Genomic DNA, 13,350 nt, shown 5'->3' with positions numbered 1-13,350 from the left:
GGAGATTGAGCTCGAGAAAGGAGAGGTTGCAACTCGCATGGGATGAGGAGGATGCGAAGATCATGTTGGCGAACGAAACCTACTTGGATACGCGTGCGAAGAAGTGGCTTGCGGAGAAGAAGAAGGAGATCAACGACCGTAGGGCGCAGGAGGGGCGAGGACGGTTGCGGAGCGGAGCACGCGACCAGGATGCAGGCGGAACACGCATCCCAGATATAGGTGGAGCAAGAAGCCCAGATGCAGGTGGAGCAGAACAAGCTGGACGAGTAGGACATATGGATGAGCGCGTCCGACCAGTGATTCGACAAGCATTCCTTCTCGCTCGTACATATATTTCATTTTACCATGTCCGATTTATTGAATCGTGCTTTAATTTGATTTCTTTCGAACTGTTGAATTCAGATAATTTGTATCGGATGATCGATGTGCATGAATTGTATGGATTTTAAGGTTTCATTTGAGATATATGGATGTGTGATACAACATATAAGAGACCGACAAACGCTATCTGCGGACGTGCCCAGACGTGTCACGTGTATATATGGATCGGATTACCAAGTCCAGCTATAGATAGATACTCTAAGGAACGTGGACTTGGAAAATATCATGAATCATAAGCATTGCTATGTTAGAGCAAAAGAAAAACTCAGTTCTTCCACTGAACACATGTGGTTGTCAACAGGGGTATGCCAGCAAGACAGCCATGCGAAATTTGTCTCGTAGTTAGGTTTTCTTCGAGAGGTGTCAAAAACCAATTTGAGTGATCGAGATTTACAGGTGGAGACAAAAGTAATATATATTGTGTATCGGTACTAATCTGCAGGGACGTTTCGTGTATGTGTGTATGTGTTTATCCTTCTTTTTTTTTACTATATGTATCATTCCATCCTTTAAGTTAATACAGTACCTTTTATTTTTTTGACAAAGTGGTATGTATTTTTTTTTTCGGGAACAAAGTTGTATGTTGAATCAGACTAGAAGTTTGGGATCACACGTTGATCACTGATCCATTGTAGGGTACCGCTATATTTTCATATTTTTCGATAAAGTAAATATGTAAATATCAAGAGCATATCAATTACATTAGTCTCTGCATCTAGCGGGCTGGACCAAAAGCCCTTAGCTGTTGTTAGTTCGAGAGTAAAATGAGTGCTCGATAGCTCGATTGGTTAAGCTCGTTGTTTGCTTTTTAATGAATAGGGTCAGTCCTTGGTTTCAGCTCATTAGCTTAACTAGCTTAACGATGAGCTAACGAGTTTCACAAATAACTTGTAAAACTAGTTAATGTTTCACAATAACACTAAAATTATCTTAAGCGATAGTATCTCGTTGTATCTCAGATCATCTATTCAATTTAATTGACCAAACCCATGGGAGGTAACAACTGACACACATCATTCATTATGGTCATTTGTGTCCCTTCGTAAAAATCACACCCGTGCTTCTCTTCCCACAGATCGCAACACTCTGTAGGTGAAGGAAAATATGAACCTTTTTTATGAGAGTTCGTATGAAGTTCATTAAACTCGATATCGCTTGTTAACAATTCAGTACATAACAGGGAGCTATTTGTCAAGTGATGTGCTGTCAGACATCTACTTACAACTGCTAATGGCATTCAAACGAGGGTCAGTGATCAGTTCCAGCATTTAAGAAGTTTGTAAGTTAGAGAAGGCCATCATGCCAGACTCTCCACTTAAAGATAAAGATGGCTCCATCACCACAGCTGGCTGGCCGACTACATTTTCTAATAGTTAGTTGGCAACTGTTTTCAAAATTTATTTGTCAGTTTGCAAATGAAAACAGTGCAAAACAATCCATCCGTTCAACAACGGCGACGGCAATCGATCTCGCACCAAACATGCATGCATGGATCCATAATTCGATCGTTTTCAGCACGCGGCGCTGCTCGTTCGGTTGTCAAAATTTTCCACGGAGCGAGCAGAAGCGGCGACGACCGATGACGACGGGTCTGATTGGCATCACACGAAAAGGGTCAGGTTTTGTCAAAAATAGAATGATCCTCTGGTGGATAGTGAGGGCGAGTGAGTGCGGCAGTGACGTTGCGGGCAGCAACAAAAAAAAGGGCTCCTCCATTGTCTACTACTTGGCACATGTGGCCACTTGGTACGTTAACTACTCTGAATGTATTCTGGTATCTGTCATGCCTCAACTTACCACTTCTTTCTTTCTAAATGCCAGTGCTACTATTTCTTCTGAAAATTGAGCTGCTGGGTACAACAGGTGAACACATGCGTGTTCGACTTTTCAGCCTATCTGTATTTAGTGTGCCTGGTCATATAAGTATTTGGATTCTTACGATACCAGTAGCTTCGTCCTCTAATCGGATGCCATTCAGTAGCTTCCTACTGAATTTTCCGTGCGTGCGAGAGCTACGGCGTGGTCGGGGTGCTCTCTTTTTCAACGGAGCGCGGAAGGCGGCGAGCGACGTCCCGTGATCCTGCCTCAGCCGTATGGGTCCAATCCAAGGATTTCTGCCCACTCACGCCGGCAAACTGCAGTCATCTACGAATGGAAGGAGAAGTAGCTATAGTGTGTGTGGCACTGTTGGTTTTTAATCGTGCGTATGCAGCTGTACACGTGTGGCTACGCGATTCTTGCTTCGGATGGCTACTTGATGGAACTTGCGTAACTAGCGACGCGGATAAAACTGATCGATGGATTTGATGGCTAAAGGCCCGTGTCGAGCCTTTGCTTTGTATTGCTTTTCGTTTTTCTGGTGGTACAATCAACACCTCTAGGGTGTCTTTTATACACGTCCACAAGGGACTATGGAAATAGACTAGGACTAGGAATCCTAATACTAATAGGACTCGGTTTGGCTTTCTTTCCTAATCCTACATGAGCAACATGATTAACATCTACATTCACCTCCTTAATCTTGTTGCTTGACTTCACTTCTTGCACTCCGACTTTCCTCCTCATCTCGATGAACTTCTGTCGACCGAGGGACTTAGTGAAAATATCGGCAAGTTGGTCTTTCGTATTCACATGTTAAACCTCGATCAACCCTTCTTCAATGCACTCCCGGATATGGTGGAACCGGGTATCTATGTGCTTGCTCCTTTCGTGATGAACCGAATTTTTTCACAACGAGATTGCAGCTTGGTTATCGATCTTCACTGACACCTTCTGCACCTCCCGCTTTGCAAGAATAGCTAGGAGTCTTCTCAGCCACACTGCTTGACAAGCCGCCGTGCTTGCCGCTATGTATTCTGCCTCGCATGAAGACAATGCCACCACCTTTTGCTTCTGAAAATTCCAGCTAATCGGATTCGGGCCAAGGTAGAAAACCATGCCCGTTGTGCTCTTTCGGTCATCAACATCACCTGCCATGTCACTATCTGAATATCCACGAAGGATCAATCCTTCCTTTCCCTTTCTGTACGTGCAACCAATATTAATGGTGCCTTTCACATAGCGCAAGATTTGATTGACCGCGCTCATGTGCTCGGTGTTGGAGAACGTCGCATGGGAAACAAAAAATTTCCTACGCGCACGAAGACCTATCATGGTGATGTCCATCTACGAGAGGGGATGTGTGATCTACGTACCCTTGTAGACCGTACAGCAGAAGCGTTAGTGAACGCGGTTGATGTAGTGGAACGTCCTCACGTCCCTCGATCCGCCCCGCGAACTATCCCGCGATCAGTCCCACGATCTAGTGCCGAACGGACGGCACCTCCGCGTTCAGCACACGTACAGCTCGACGATGATCTCGGCCTTCTTGATCCAGCAAAAGAGACGGAGAGGTAGAAGAGTTCTCCGGCAGCGTGACGGCGCTCCGGAGGTTGGTGATGATCTCGTCTCAGCAGGGCTCCGCCCGAGCTCCGCAGAAACGCGATCTAGAGGTAAAACCGTGGAGATATGTGGTCGGGCTGCCGTGGCAAAGTTGTCTCAAATCAGCCCTAAAACCCCACTATATATAGGAGGGAGGGGGAGCCTTGCCTTGGGGTCCAAGGACCCCCAAGGGGTTCGGCCAAGCCAAAGGGGGAAGGTCTCCCCCCCCAAACCGCGTCCTACTTGGTTTGGAAGGTGGAGTCCTTCTTCCCTTTCCCACCTCATTCTTTTTTTTTCTTTTCTCTTTGATTTTTCTTCCAATGCGCATAGGGCTCCTTTGGGCTGTCCCACCAGCCCACTAAGGGCTGGTGCGGCACCCCCAATGCCTATGGGATTCCCCGGGGTGGGTTGCCCCCCCCCCCCCGGTGAACTCCCGGAACCCATTTGTTATTCCCGGTACATTCCCGGAAACTCCGAAAACCTTCCGGTAATCAAATGAGGTCATCCTATATATCAATCTTCGTTTCCGGACCATTCCGGAAACCATCATGACGTCCGTGATCTCATCCGGGACTCCGAACAACATTCGGTAACCAACCATATAACTCAAATACGCATAAAACAACGTCGAACCTTAAGTGTGCAGACCCTGCGGGTTCGAGAACTATGTAGACATGACCCGAGAGACTCCTCGGTCAATATCCAATAGCGGTACCTGGATTCCCATATTGGATCCTACATATTCTACGAAGATCTTATCGTTTGAACCTCAGTGCCAAGGATTCATATAATCCCGTATGTCATTCCCTTTGTCCTTCGGTATGTTACTTGCCCGAGATTCGATCGTCAGTATCCGCATACCTATTTCAATCTCGTTTACCGATAAGTCTCTTTACTCCTTCCGTAATACAAGATCCTGCAACTTACACTAAGTCACATTGCTTGCAAGGCTTGTGTGTGATGTTGTATTACCGAGTGGGCCCCGAGATACCTCTCCGTCACACGGAGAGACAAATCCCAGTCTTGATCCATACTAACTCAACGAACACCTTCGGTGATACCTGTAGAGCATCTTTATAGTCACCCAGTTACGTTGCGACGTTTGATACACACAAAGTATTCCTCCGGTGTTAGTGAGTTATATGATCTCATGGTCATAGGAACAAATACTTGACACGCAGAAAACAGTAGCAATAAAATGACACGATCAACATGCTACGTCTATTAGTTTGGGTCTAGTCCATCACGTGATTCTCCTAATGACGTGATCCAGTTATCAAGCAACAACAGCTTGTTCATAATCAGAGGACACTGACTATCGTTGATCAACTGGCTAGCCAACTAGAGGCTTGCTAGGGACAGTGTTTTGTCTATGTATCCACACATGTATATAAGTCTTCATTCAATACAATTATAGCATGGATAATAAACGATTATCTTGATACAGGAATTATAATAATAACTATATTTATTATTGCCTCTAGGGCATAATTCCAACACTCGGTTGTCGGATTCTCCATGAAACGACTCACGATCCCGACTGAATAAGTCAAGTCAGGTCGGGTATGCACCAAATATCTTAGGCTGCCCACAACGCTTCGATACATTGTGGTGTCCACCGGCGGATTTGAGCTACGCTTGCTCAACTTGTGACGTTGGTCCATTGGAACTTGTGTCTCGTAGCAATCGGACATGCCACACTTTTCCAATAACTTGACCGCATAAGCCGATTGACATAGGGAAATCTCTCCGGAGCTTTGCTTCACTTCGATGCCCAAGTAATAGCTGAGTAATCCCAGATCACTCATGCTAAACTTGTTCTTCATTTGCGTCTTGAAACGTTCAATTTCTTGTACGCTATCTCCGGTGATAATCAGATCGTCGACATAAACTCCAACTAGCAGGTTTGAGCCTTTGGAGTTCTTTGTATAGACTGCGTGCTCGAGGGGACATCTCTTGAACCCGAGCGAGACCAGACTTCGGTCTAACTTTGAGTTCCAAGCTCTTGGCGCTTGCTTCAACCCGTAAAGTGCCTTCTTGAGCTTGTAAACTTTCTCTTCTTCGCCTTTCTTCTCGTAGCCGAGGGGTTGTTCCACGTACACTTCTTCTGTGAGATCGCCGTTGAGGAAAGCGGATTTAACATCCATATGATGAACCTTCCAATCCTCTTGTGCTACCAAAGCTAGGAGCACTCTCACCGTCTCGATTCGAGCAACCGGTGCAAACACCTCATCATAGTCAACTCCTTGACGTTGAACGTAGCCCTTTGCAACGAGTCTTGCCTTGTACTTCACAATGGCACCCTCCGTGTCCTTCTTTAACTTGTAAACCCACTTCAAACCTATCGTCTTTTGATTTGGAGGTCGGGTTACCAAAGTCCACGTGCCATTGCTCTCAGTTGCCTTCATCTCCTCATCCATGGCGTGCGTCCAACTACGACTTTTGCTCGCCTCTACGAAGTTCGCCGGCTCCTCAACTCCGAACAGACATAGTCCGGAGTACTCGAGTGTAACTGGCTTTGTGTACTTGTAGACTTTCTTGGGGGTCTTGTAGCGACGAGGCCCTGAGGAATCCGTTGTGGCTTGCGAAGGAGGCGACACAAATTGTGTCGGTGTTGATGCACTTGAGGAAGACGGCTGAGACCGTGGTGTGTCATCGACATCCGTGTCGTCGGCGTAGTCGTCGTGACCGTGACCATCATCTTGATTGTCGTCGTCACTATGCGCCTCGTTGTCGATGTTGTCGTCGAGATCTCTGCATGTGTCGTGCGCGGCGTTGTCACTATCTCCTTGCGACCTATGCGCGTCGTCGTCGGTGTCGGCACCATGATGATCACTACCATTGTGGTCACCTTGGTTGGGCGTCTTGCCAACCACCTGGACATCCTCCCCTGCATCATCATCAGTTGGAAATTCAACTGCAAATATGTTACTGTTTGGAGCATCGTCGGCTGCGGCGCTCCAATTCCACGCTTGGTTTTCTTCAAACACGGCGTCGCGTGAAATCCGTAGACGCTTGGTTTGTGGATCGTAGAAACGGTATGCCTTGGTGCCAGAACTGCTCTCGTATCCGATGAACACCATCTTGGTGCTACGATCAGCAAGCTTTGAGAGGTGCGGCTCCGCCGTCTTCACATGTGCCACGCACCCCAATGTCCGTAGATGAGACACATTCGGCTTACGTCCGTAAATTGCTTCATACGGAGTCTTGCCGATCACCGCCTTCGTTGGAGCCCGGTTGAGAAGATAGACCGCCGTCGAGACAGTTTCTCCCCAAAAAGTCCCCGGCAGGTTCTTGCTCTTGAGTAAACTCCTTGCCATATCAACGACAATTCGATTGCGCCTTTCAACGACCCCATTCTGCTGCGGCGTGTAAGGTGCCGTGAGGAACCTCTTTATGCCAATCTTCTCGCAGTAGTCGTTGAACTCATTCGACGTAAACTCTCCACCGCGATCTGTCCGTAGAGCGCGAACCTTCAGCTTGTGTTCCATCTCTGTTGCAGCCTTCAGCTTCTTGAATGCTTCAAACGCCTCATCTTTAGATCGTAGGAGAATGACCCACATATATCTCGAGTAGTCGTCTATCACAAGGAAGAAATACTTCTTTCCAGCGTGAGTTGCCGGGGTGATAGGGCCACATAGATCACCATGGAGCAGCTCGAGTGCATCACTTGCACGATAGGTAGACTGAGCAGGGAATGGCCTGCGGTGCTGTTTTCCAACCAAGCACCCGTCACATACTCGATCAACATGGTCGATAACTGGCCTCCCGGATACCATCTCCATCTTTGACATCTTCTTCAAGGCGTAGAAGTTAACGTGTCCAAATCTAGCATGCCATAACCGCGAATCATCATAACTCTTAGCAAGCCAACACTCCGATTGAGATTGATCAAGGTTGAGGATATAGAGCCTATTCCGTGTGCGATTAACACGAGCTAGCACGTTTCGGAGGTTGTCGAAGATCGTCATCACTCCGCTCTCTATATTCACCTTGCATCCATTCTCGTCAAGCTTCCCAATAGAGATGATGTTGTTGCGCAGCCGTGGGATGTAGTACACTCCGGTGAGTATACGATGTTCGCCTGTGAGACCTTCAAAGAGGACAGATCCTTGCCCGCAAATCTCCACAGCTGAACCATCACCGAACTTGACTGAGCCTTCAACATCATATTCTAGCTCGAGGAATTTCTCCGTGCACCCCGTCATGTGGTTACTAGCACCCGTGTCGAGATACCACGACACGTTCTGATCACCGGATAACTTTGGTGTCACTTTTTCCTCATGAAGTAGCACCTTCCGGCTTGGTTTCACAACCACCGTTTCAGCGAGATCACAAACTTCGGCCATCAGAAAACATGGACCTTCGTCTTCCTGCTTTGCCAAATTTGCCTTGATCTCCCGCTTGTTAGGCTTTGGGCAATCCTTCGCAAAGTGACCCATCTTATTGCAGTTATAGCACTTGACCTCGGACAAGTCCAAGTTCCGTGGTTTCTGCTCTTTAGATTGGCCCGCCTTACCATGACCTTGTGGTTTGCCTTTTCTTTTGCCTTTTCCGGTTTGTCCATCGCCCTTCGTGTTGCTTGAGCCTTCACCTTCGCCACCGTCACGCCTTCCTTTGCTACTTGGGGCCTCCCAATCTGCGTGCGAGTACATGAGTTGGTCACTACCTCCTCCTTTGCCTTTCCGACAGCCACGAGCATTCTCTTCCCATGTCCGCAATCGTCCGATCGCCTCCACTATGGTCATGTCGTCGATGTCGTAAAGCTGCTCGAGCGTGCCGATGATGTACGTGAATTTATCAGTGACTGAACTGAAAAACTTCTCCACGATCTCGGTCTCATCGAGCTTTGCACCAAGGGCGCGGATCTCTCCCACCAAAGTAGTAAGACGCATGGCGTAGTCATTCACCGATTCAGTTTCCTCCATCGGCAACTTGTGAAATTGGCGCTTCAGCACTTGTGCCCTTGCCTTCGTGACGCGATCTTCTCCGATCCTCATCTCCTTGAGTGCGTTCCACGCCTCTCTTGCCGTCTCGAACTCCGCCAATGTCATCAGCACGGAATCCGGCACAGACTGGGCTATGGCGGCCATGGCACCTTCGTCGCGCTCCTCGTCGACGTCGTCGTCCGTGATGGCCTCCCACACTCGAAGGGATCGAAGAATAATCTTCATCTTCACCGCCCACACGCCGTAGTTGGCGTCGGTGAGCATCGGGTACTGGATGGGGATGTTGCGATGCGCCTGGACGTTGACACCGCCCGTTCCTCCACCACTGGTTGCTGACTTGCAGCCCTTCTTCACCTTGTCGCCGTTCTTGTTCGCCTTGGCACCGCCACTGCCGGACTCGACCGACTCAGCGTCGCTGTCCACCATCGTAGATCGTAGATCGTCGAGGCTCTAGATACCAATTTTTGGCTTTTGAACGTGCGTATGCAGCTGTACAGGCGTGGCTATGCGATTCTTGCTTCGGACGGCTACTTGACGGAACTTGCGTAACTAGCGACGCGGATAAAACTGATCGATGGATTTGATGGCTAAAGGCCCGTGTCGAGCCTTTGCTTTATATTGCTTTTCGTTTTTCTGGTGGTACAATCAACACCCCTAGGGTGTCTTTTATACACGTCCACAAGGGACTATGGAAATAGATTAGGACTAGGAATCCTAATACTATTAGGACTCGGTTTGGCTTTCTTTCCTAATCTTACATGAGCAACATGATTAACATCTACAGGCACTATCGGTGAGCTTGCATGCTTGGGTTGGGCACAAGTCGGTTCTTGGAGACTGGGGAGCGTGGCGCTCCACCTTCATCCACTGGTAAGGCCGGCCGCCAGTAAGTGGCCATCTCGCGGCCGCTTTTGGAAGCAACTCAGAAATTCAAATCTCTGCCTGAGTCGTTGGGCTCGATTGGCGCCTCTGATCGATCTTTCAGTCGTTATTTTGTGTTAGAATAATTTGAGGTGCATATCAATCTGTTGAGGATAAATAATCACATAGCACCAGCAAGAAGAAGAAGAAGAAGAAGAAAAAGAGGAGGTAGAGGAACAACAACAACAGCACATCAGGTAAGAAGAAGAGGAAGAGGGTGGATGATGAACTTTATTCATTCACCTAGTTGGCTCTTAATAATGTATACTGCCATTTGATAATAGTTTGGATGAACCATAATTTGTTTCGTAGTTAGAAATAAAGTTGTTAAGATCGTATGGGGTAAGGTCACCACTAATGAAAAGTGATGACAACACGTAATGTAGGTTACAACCAAACAACGTGTTCTATATGCGCCTAATGCTATGCAAGCAACCAAATAACGGTCAAAATTAGTCTTCTCATGGAGCTAACATATATGCGGGCAACCAAACAATATGGAGTTCATGGTTTATAGGTTGTATGCCTCATGCCCATCTATGAAGACTATGCAAACACGTCAAAATATGTGCGGGCAACCAAACGTGTCGTAAGAGCATCTGTAGCCGGACAATAAAAACTTATGATCAAATATATTTAATTGGGTATATGTGTCTCGATCTTTACCCATCACATGATGCTTGCCAAGTAGAGATTCTATAAGATTGGAATAAGAAGTTCACCCAACATAAAAAGAAAATAGATATGCCATTCACAAAGAAAAGCATAAATTTGGTAATGAGATAGAGCTCATTGCTCAAAACATAGAAAATATTTGCTAAAAAAATATTCGGATTGCGCTCGTTTTATATTTTAATAATAATAACTCATATGAAGCATTTGACAAAAGTTGCATAAAAAGGTGTAAGATGATCTACATATATTTGCTCTAAAGTATATATCGTTTATGCCCATAATTAACAAAAATTAGTGGAATAATGTGTATATTAGCGCACACATTATAACTTATGACCACATGCATGACTTGATGATGTGGCATGGTTACATGAGAAAAATAAATATTTATGACTAAATGCATGACTTGATGATATGGCATGGTTGCATGAGAAGGAAAAATAGGTAGTCGGTTGCACCTATTTAAGAATAGAAGATTCATTTGAGAGGTGTACTTGTCCTACCAATGTTTTAACAGCAAAGTATTTCAATATCTCTCACGCTAAACACGTTAATGGCGTTTCCCGAACATAAATGAAAATTTTACTCCCTCTTCACCATACAATGACCAGAGGATCCATAATAGGAATCTCGTAGACTTGCCGGGAAATAGAAAATTTGGAATCGGCTTTATTTTGCGCTAAAAAAACTTGAGGCCTTTCCCCTTATTATATAGCCTATTTATACTTTAATAACCTAGTACCTGATCGGTTGAAAGCAATATTTACTGTTAGATAGAGAGATGCTGATAGGAAACGGGGTGGTGTTTACTTATTCTCAAGAATATATAGAAAGGGAAAAGCTTAATATCCACTATTGGAAGTTCTTTTCTCATAAATCAGGTCAAAATCTTGAAATCATGCCAAAAACACGGGGGGTTACGCAATTTTTTCCAGTGAGATCATCTATTCCCTTCTCTTTGGCGGATTCAATCATGCCCTGGTAATTGTGGCTTGGCTTAAGTGCAAAACACACTTTCATGACTAATCATGACTAATCATCGATGATGAAAAAAAACCTAAATTATATTTCATGCACTATGGTAGCCGAATCCCTCAAATCCTTCTCAAACGTTCGGACTAGCGGATCGGTCACAAAAATTTGACCCAGATGAGCCTCTCAAACCGGCCTTAAACGCCCGGGATAACCGGCATCCCCCATTTTCCAGTCCAAATATGCGGCCAATATGGGGGAGCCCGGCCGTGCCCGAGCACAACCGCCTGGCCCACACTGACCCGCATCGACCCCACATATATCCGTCCTCATCCGTTGGCCGGACCATACAATACCCACTTCACTCGACTCCCATCCGACGATCTCCGACCTTCTCCGGCATGTCCTCAAGCGGGTCCGACTTCGACTAGTTCGGATCTGCCGAATGGGGGGAGGGGGGGGGTCGTCCGGTGTGGAGTGGAGGAGGCAATGGTGGTTCGCATTGCACTCCGCTGCTCCCGCGAGGACAGTGCCCGGCCGATGGGAGGATATGTCTGTCGCGACTCCATAACGTCCGTTCAAAGGGCACTTGGTTCCTCTGGGCGGGATCATCCATGTCCCGGTGGGCGGATCCATTGACCGGACCCGCGAACTTCGAGTCCCACCAGGAACGAACTCCCCGCCATGGGAAGGAGAGGATAAGGATCACTGAGGCCTATCTCGTGGAGGAAATGGCGGAGGCGGAGGTGGCTGATCCGGTGGCGTGGGCGGCCACAAAGGAGGAAGTCATCCACGCCACATTTTGAAGAAACGACAGCGACGGACCATGCGTGTCCTCGCCCGCGAGGAGAATCAAGCGGTGTGTGAAATAGCCAGACTGCCGGCGAGGATAGCTCCGCAGATCCGGCTCGATTCGTTCTACGTCTTCGATCGATACTTCCACTACAAGAACGGCAAGGACGTCGGGAAGGACAAGGGAAGCAGTAGATGATCTCCATCGTAGCCTAACATGTCAAATTTTATAGTCCGATTGCATGTTTAACAATGATGGAGTAGCGAAACGAGGTGTGTGCGTTAAAGTAGTAGTTACATGAGGTGTATGGATTTAAGATGTATGATTTAAATTGTCCAGATATAGAGTGCGTTATTTAAGACGTGACCGGTCCGTGGACGTTTGAGGGACCGGATTTGTAGGGTAGATGCTCTTAGTTCCCCCTCACCATATCCACCGGCAGGTTCGGGTAAGAGCATCTTCAACAGTCCGTATGTTTAATCGTTGGTATAAGTGTCCACGTCAACAACCAACAGCACATCTTACAAGCTCTTCAATGGAGCGTATGTTAATCGTATGTAAAATAACTAAGCAGGTTTATTAAATATTGAAGAAATAACCATGCTAGCCTCGGAGCTTGTGCGTGAACCGCTGGTTCAAGTTCATGTCATTCTTTTTCTTCTTTTATTATACGCCATGTCATCAAAATCATCTACATAGTAATTTTACCAACCATGATCATACCATCATTGGAGATGCCCTAACCAGGCTGAGGTCTCAACGTCACAGTTGCCGAATTGTCTCTCCTCTGGCCGAAGGCGACATGACCGCAAAATGACTGCGCACGGGTCAAATCGAGGGCGAATTGCCTTGGAACAACGCTGACGCCCTACTCCTATCCCTACACATGCCTCCAGGCGTCCGTGAGCATTGAATTGATAAAGAAAAAAATAGATCGTTCAATGTTTTTCAGATTGTTGCGTTGCAAACGCCAAGGGAGATCGCTCAAGTTGGCCCTGTTGCATGGAAAATGCAGGTGTTGGTGTTGGCGGTAGCGACTCAACTCAAGGTGGAAGCTGCCGCAGCCTAAACCTTGGATACCCGATCGAACGGCGTTGCTCAAGCTAGAGACTAACGTTGGACTAATATGACCTAAATTTCGGACGCTATATCCCTACTTACTTGCTAGTGGGAGACCGGCCGGGGCCGATTAATTTGCACATGAGCTAAATATTTGGCTATAAATATGCATGCGATGTA

Source organism: Hordeum vulgare, chromosome 2H, assembly GCF_904849725.1.
Source record: "Hordeum vulgare subsp. vulgare chromosome 2H, MorexV3_pseudomolecules_assembly, whole genome shotgun sequence".
NCBI classification, from domain to species: Eukaryota; Viridiplantae; Streptophyta; class Magnoliopsida; order Poales; family Poaceae; genus Hordeum; species Hordeum vulgare.
This window is presented reverse-complemented; position numbering follows the sequence as displayed.